Source organism: Akebia trifoliata, chromosome 13 (assembly GCF_017979445.1).
Source record: "Akebia trifoliata isolate Shusen 1 chromosome 13, ASM1797944v1, whole genome shotgun sequence".
NCBI lineage: Eukaryota > Viridiplantae > Streptophyta > Magnoliopsida > Ranunculales > Lardizabalaceae > Akebia > Akebia trifoliata.
Genome location: NC_141387.1, coordinates 3,804,981 through 3,812,527, shown reverse-complemented (window position 1 = coordinate 3,812,527; position 7,547 = coordinate 3,804,981). Strand labels below are relative to the sequence as shown.

General features: G+C 35.2%; 1 pseudogene across 1 annotated transcript; it reads left to right on the top strand.

The window, feature by feature from the left end:
• Positions 1-1,194: 1,194 nt before the first annotated feature.
• LOC147387375 (G-type lectin S-receptor-like serine/threonine-protein kinase At4g27290) lies at positions 1,195-4,614 on the top strand (annotated as a pseudogene). The gene is made up of 7 exons (XR_015171280.1): positions 1,195-2,517; positions 2,679-2,810; positions 3,123-3,271; positions 3,398-3,608; positions 3,697-3,934; positions 4,038-4,188; positions 4,286-4,614. The product of XR_015171280.1 is annotated as a G-type lectin S-receptor-like serine/threonine-protein kinase At4g27290 (transcript).
• The last annotated feature ends 2,933 nt before the right edge of the window (positions 4,615-7,547 follow it).

The window sequence follows — 7,547 nt, the reverse complement described above, 5'->3', positions numbered from 1 at the left end:
TTCCCAAGCGATTGCACCAAAAACTTCCTTTTGGATTTCCTTCTTGATCAATGACAACTGCTGCATTGTCATCATATTGTATTATCATACCGTTGTCTTGCCTTGCTTTTGTAACATTGGTTGCTTGATCTAATTGGCTGGTATAAATTCAGTTCGGTCCAATTCGGATTTACCAGAATGTACATCCCTAGTGTGCAGGTTGATCAAGAACATAGTTTTAAAACTCATTTTGATGTCTTATCTCATCTCGTCTCGTCCGTGAATGAGACCAAGTCGTCTCGAACGAGTTTTCCGACATGTTTGAGATGTCTCATTCAACAATGAGAAAAATGAGCGTAGAGTTTTAAATCTCGTCAAATACATTGACTTGTTTGTCTATCTCGTCAATGCCTAATATCAAGACGACTCGTGCAATACTTCTCAATGTTGGATGAGTTTTGCAACCATAATCACGAGTGACTCCATCTGGTGCCCACTTTAATAGAAATAGACCCCAACTTTGTTTTGTGCAGATCCACTGAAGGGTGGATGTGCATTGTGGACCAAACACTCATAAATCAATGGGTCAAATAGTGATCTCAATTTGGCTGGCCATTAAAGTGAGGAGAGCAAACTTTTTATTTCTAATTGAAAAGTCAAACCAAGGAACATTGACTGATCTCGACTTGCTAGACCTAGAAGATCTCTTTTTTCAAATCAATTAAATTGAAAGAATCTTTATTTGATAAGTGAATTTCAAATTTATCAGATCTCTTTTCATGGCAGTGGAATTTGAAAATTGAGGGTGGTTGGCCTTGGCCCCACTATCGTGGAGTGTGATATACCCATGGTTTTAAATCTCGTCCGAGACCGACATGACTCTGGTGGTATAGTTCACCAAAGATATGGATATACACGGGTCGACACCCTCGACTTTACATGATGAAGATATTGAATATCAATTTTGATAACTAATCTATTAAAATATTTTAGTGTGTAATTTCGTATAATTTACTAGTCAACTTAAAAATCATTAAATTATAATAAATATAGAATACTAACATCATCCCCAATTTATCAAGGTTTGAGGTACAATATTATTTATTTCTCAACATTGTCCAAGTCAAATTGCTATGTTAAAAAAATGTTAAAATTTAGTCATCTTTGGTTGGCAGTGTTTTAATGTTTGTTTTTGCAAAGTTTCAAGTTTCAAGACAAAACCAATGCATTTTATGTTTTAGTATTCAAATTAGAGATTGAAAAATACAGAACAGATGAGATTAAGGATGAAGGGTCTTCCCTTGCTCTTGTTCTTCTTCATTTTTTCCATAACATTCTTCTCAGAAATCTCCATCGGGATTGATACCTTAGCGCCAAATCAATCTATAGTTGATGGGCAAACCTTAAATTCATCTGCCCAAACCTTCCAATTAGGATTCTTCAGTCCTGAAAATTCGGTAAATCGGTATGTAGGAATATGGTTCAAGAATATACCATTAACAGCTATTTGGGTGGCAAACAGAAACAACCCAATACCTGATCGATCAGGAGTTCTAAAGATCGATAACGATGGAAATATAGTAATTCTCAATGGAACACAGAGTCCTATCTGGACTTCAAATTCATGGAGAGCAGCGGTGAATCCAATTGTACAGCTCCTTGAATCTGGAAATCTTGTTCTGAGAGATGGTAATTCGGAAAATTACTTATGGCAGAGTTTCGATCATCCATGCGATACGTTGATTCAAGGAATGAAGCTAGGATGGAATTTAAAAACAGGTCAGACTTGGAATCTGTCGTCGTGGAAGAATTCAAATGACCCTGCTATTGGTGATTATACTTATAGTGTGGATGCCCGTGGGCTACCAGCTTTAGTCCTTCATAAGGGATCGAAAATTGAGTATCGAAGCGGGCCTTGGGATGGGGTTCGATTTGGTGGAAGTCCAGAGCCGATTAGAAACTCTGTGTTCTTGCCAATTTCTGTCTTTAATGCTGATAATGCATATTACTCGTTTGAAAACAATGACAAATCCACCATTACAAGGTTCGTCGTTAATCAATCGGGCTCAATTGACTATGTCGCATGGAGCTATGAGCGTAGAGCATGGATTGGTATAGTACCCATGCAGAAAGATAATTGTGATGATTATGCTTCTTGTGGTGCCTATGGTACTTGTAATATTAATAAATCACCAACTTGCGATTGTCTTGATGGCTTCAAACCGAAATCACAAGAAAACTGGGATAAATTTGACTTATCAGGTGGATGTGTTCGGAATTCACAATGGAATTGCGGGCAGGACGAGGGGTTTCGTTTGTATAAAATGTTGAAATTACCTGATAATTCACATATTTTGCGCAAGAATTTGAGGTCTAGGGAGGAGTGTGAAAAGGAGTGCTTGGCAAACTGTTCCTGTGTGGCTTATGCTAATACCCCAATTAGTAGTTGTGTACTCTGGTTTGAGGATCTGATTGATATTAGAGATTATAGTGACTATGGCGAGGATCTCTACATACGGATGGCAGCCTCGGAAATTCGTAAGTAATTTATATATAGTTTATCGTGTGATGGTAGATTTAAGCATAAGAAGTTTAATTTTCAGGTTCAAGCCGAAAAAAGGGTAGCTAACAAATGTAGATTAAGTTAAATTAGAATGAAGTTTGAGGTGAAATAATTCTTGCTTTTGCCGCTTATGTAGAATCCAACAAGGGAAAGGGAAAGGGAAAGCTAGTTTTGTTGATCGTTATCGTATCAGTAGTTGTAGGGATGCTTCTCTTGGGCTCAATCAGTTGGTACATAATTTTGAAGAGGAGAAGAAGAAACAGAGGAGGTAAAATAACTCATCCACACTTAAATTCTTTTACACAATGTGGTCTTGCTTATACAATTGTGCAAAACATGTATGCTTTTACTTTGCATGTACTATAGTTATGTTTGACAAGAATTATATTATAGATCATCAAAATAATCTACAAGTGATTGTATTACTTGGGGGAAAAGTTTATTTTCATTTCCATATTGTTTATTCTTTTCTATTTTCTTAAAATATAGATAGTTTAGGTACTAAGTTTTTCTTTTTCTCGTCCTCTATTTCGTATATATCCGACAAATTTTTTATTTATTTTTGGCTCCAATTTAACAGGAACAAATCTAGATAGAGATCATACAGATGATAGTCAAGAGGAAGAGCTAGACTTGAATGTATTTGATTTGATTACCATTGAAGCTGCCACTAACAATTTCTCGCCTGAAAATAAGATTGGAGAGGGTGGTTTTGGTCCTGTTTACAAGGTAACATCTTATATATGTATAATTGGATGGAAAGTTACATTCATGTTGCCAACTTAATATTTGGATTAGGTCTAAATGATCTTTTTTATATGATTTTATCATGAATGTTTAAATGGTGATCTATAGGGTCAACTACCGACAGGTCAAGAAATTGCAGTGAAAAGGCTCTCAAAGGATTCGGGACAAGGCACGAAAGAGTTCAAGAATGAGGTTATTTTAATCGCAAAACTTCAACATCGGAATCTCGTTAAGCTTTTGGGTTGTTATATTCATGGAAAGGAGAGGATGTTGATCTATGAGTACATGATCAACAAAAGTTTGGATTCCTTTGTCTTTGGTTAGCCCTCTCAACATTTCACACATATTTTTACTTAGTTTAAATGAAGTTAACAAAGGGTCATTAAATTGGGTACTAATTTTTTTAGATCAAACAAGAGGTACTTCACTCGATTGGAAAAAGCGATTTGATATTATAATGGGGATTGCTCGAGGACTTCTTTATCTTCATCAAGATTCAAGATTGAGAATTATTCATAGGGATTTAAAGGCCAGCAATGTTCTTCTTGACGAAGAAATGAACCCTAAAATTTCTGACTTCGGTATAGCAAGAATATTCAGTGCTGGTCAGACCGAAGCAAATACAAAAAGGGTGGTTGGAACTTAGTGAGTACAGTGCACAAGACTTGAATCTATTTTGCATAATACATATTTCAATTGTTAATTTAAAATAATAAAAGTAAAAAAATTCTTTGATGATGTTATGTAGTGGTTATATGTCTCCCGAGTATGCGATAGATGGGCTCTTTTCAGTGAAATCTGATGTCTACAGCTTCGGTGTTTTACTATTAGAGATAGTGAGCGGAAAGAAAAATAGAGGTTTTTATCATCCTGACCACGATCACAACCTTCTCGGGCATGTAAGAATTGAATTGAATTGAAATTGTTCTTGTTTCTTCTAAATTGAATTTCTTCTATGATCTCTAACAACAAAATTAATTTGCTCAATTGCTTTAGGCCTGGAAATTATGGAATGAAGGCAAGCCTTTGGAACTAACAGATCCATTGATGGAGAAACCTTTACTGGTCTCTATGTCCGAGGTGTTAAGATGTATCCATGTGGGTCTTCTATGTGTGCAACAACGTCCAGAAGATAGGCCGAACATGTCGTACGTGGTTTTAATGTTAGGTAGTGAGACTGCAATTTTACCACGGCCTAAGCAACCTGGATTTTTCACAGAAAGATTTCTCACCGATAAAGAGTCATCAACTTTGGAGAAATATGCTTGTACTTCAAATGAATAACTGTGACAATGTTAGATGGTCGATAAAAGTTTGTTTCCTTATATGTATTTATTTGTATATAAACCTATAAATTTCATCATTTATTCAGTTTAATCCCCATTTGCTTGCATTAGGGAATTCGGAAGGATAGAAATAGTTATTTTTGAAGATTTTCATAAGATCAAAGGAAAACCAATGGATCCATTAACCAAATGGTTATATAAAGAGTTGGCGTACTATATGACATCGAGGGAGATGGGATTACAACCTATTACCTTATAAATCACCGCAATGAGAATCTGAAATATATGAATGGAGATCCAAGGATTTAAGCTCAAAGAGAAAACTAGTTATAAGTGATTAAGATAAAAATTACTAGTATCGGATATTGCGCACCTTTTCATTTTGTGCGATGTTGATAGTGCCACCTGTGTCAAATGAAGGTTTAGTGTTGACACTTAATGAACCTAAAACTTGTTTTGAAGTGGAATACAATATGGTATCTTAGGTAGACTCACCTGTAGGAGTGTGCCACTTGATAAAACTAAAAGGTTACGAAAGTGTTTTTACAATTAAGTGCATACCAATTTATTTATATTTGGAATTATTTTTCTAACAGACATGATAAATTAACGCAATAAATAGTATGCGGCTGACGCTGTTGAGAAAAATCTAGAGTACTTGACTTTAAATGCTCAAATATTTGATATAAACAAGTAAACCAATTACTTGTACTATACCCTTAATAAAAAATACCACTCACAATTTGAAGAAGAAAATAACATTCTATTAAGAAAAACACAATTTTTACAAATACTTACACTTTCTACAACCTCTCAAGACCTCTTACTTATTGGTTTACTACTACTTGATTTTTCTCACAACTTATTTTAAAATGAGAGAACTCACCTCTATTTATACTTGTCGCACCTCCTTAACTAATGACTAGGATTGTGCCAACACAATTTTAATCTAATGGTTACAATTTGTCATCTAGAACTTTTCACTAAAATATCTACTACTCTAGAATTTTCTATTTTTCTCTTATCTAAAAACATCTAGAGTTTTCTCTAAGAAGATTCTAGAAATTTGACTCTAAATTGCCATTGGGCTTAGGTAATAAATGTGGGCTTTTCCTAATTGGACTGATGTTGAATTTTAACACTCCCGCTCAACACCAGTTCTCATTCTTTGTATCATATTGAGCTGATGACGAAGGTTTTCAAACTTGCCAGTACTCAATCCTTTCGCAATTAGATCATTTGTTTTGATTTTTATCATTTCAATTCCTTCTTGAAAAACTTTCTCTCTTTCATAGCTTTGATCCACTCAGATCTTTTTGATGCTTCTTCAAATATCTTGAGTTCTTTAACAGTTGCTTCTTCAATTATGGTTGCATTGGCATATTTGAGATTTGGTTTGCGCATTCTGGTTGACCTTCTTAGTTGTGATTGTGGAGTTGATACTTCTACTTCATCAGGATGATCTAATTGTTGATACACATCAGTTTTCCAAGGATTTTGAGCTAACTATTAATCACCATCACTGTTATGCAGATCTCTAACTTCATTTGAACTTGGTTGAATTTTGACAGTGTGCTCCTCCATCTTTTGTTGCAGCTTGTCTTTGAATTCTTTTGAGTTTGGCAACATCTTTTTTCCTGAGGACTATCAAGAAGATGCTTCGTCGAATACCACATCTCATGATGTATAACATCTTCCAGTTGTAGGATCACAACATCTCCACCCCTTTCTCTGACTGTCGTATCCACAAAGATACATCTAACTACTTTCTTATCAAACTTGCTACATAAATGATCAGGAACAAATACATAACATACACATCCAAATATTCTAAAGTAATTAACTGTAGGTTTTATGTCCCACAGTTTCTCAAAGGGTAAAACAAACTCTAACCTTGGTTGAGGAAGTTTGTTGATCACATGAGCTGTTGTTCTCATAACTTCGGCCTAAAATCTTCCAGGTACATTTTTCGCATGTAACATACTCTGACAAATTTCTGTAAGATGCCAATTTTTTCTTTCTACTACACCATTCTGTTGTAGTGTATTGGCACATGTATACTGATGACGTATTTTGCATTCTCATAGATATAAAGAGAATTTGCCCAAGTTATATTCTCCCCCGTTGTCTGTGCGTAAGCAATGGATCTTCTTTCCTACTTCTCCTTCAAATATCTCTTTGAACTCTTTAAACTTTGAGAATATTTCAGATTTTTCTTTCATAAAGAAAATCCGCACATACTTAGAGAAGTCATCAATGAAAGTCACCATGTACCACATTCTGCCAACTGATGGTTACTTGATTGGCCCGAATACATCAAAGTGAACTAACTCGAATGGTTCATTTGCTTTAAACTTCGATTTCTCGTATGGTAATTGATGTGTTTTACCATACTAGCATCTCGCACAGATTGTATATGTTCTCACGTCAAGCTGAGGAAGTTCATTAAGCATCGACCTCTTCACTATCACAGTTAACTTGGAATAGCTAACATGACTCAATCGCATGTGACACAAGTCTACTGTCTCGTTCCTTCTTGTCATGTTTATATATGCAGACTCTGTTGACATTACGTAAAATGAATCCAGTTATGTTTACATGGCTTTTCTAAGATTTTGACGTTACAATACACCTTCACATCTTGGGGACCGAATAAGACATAGTAGCCTGATGATGCTAGTTGATAAGGTCCCAATAATTCGATTTTGGGACCGTAAATTCACAAAGATTATCAACGTTTAAATGTTAGTTCCTATAAATAATAGCAAATTATATTAATTTTTCAAATTAATGAAGCTAATGAAAATTCTTACTAATTGTAGGTAAATAAGACACATTTGGAAGTCAAAAAATTGTGTAACAAGCTTCATTACAATGTGCAAGCAAAAAGAGAGCAACCGACAAAATTTGATCGTATTCCGCCACCACATCACCGCGCGGTGGTGGCATCCTAGTGCTCCACGGTAATCTTG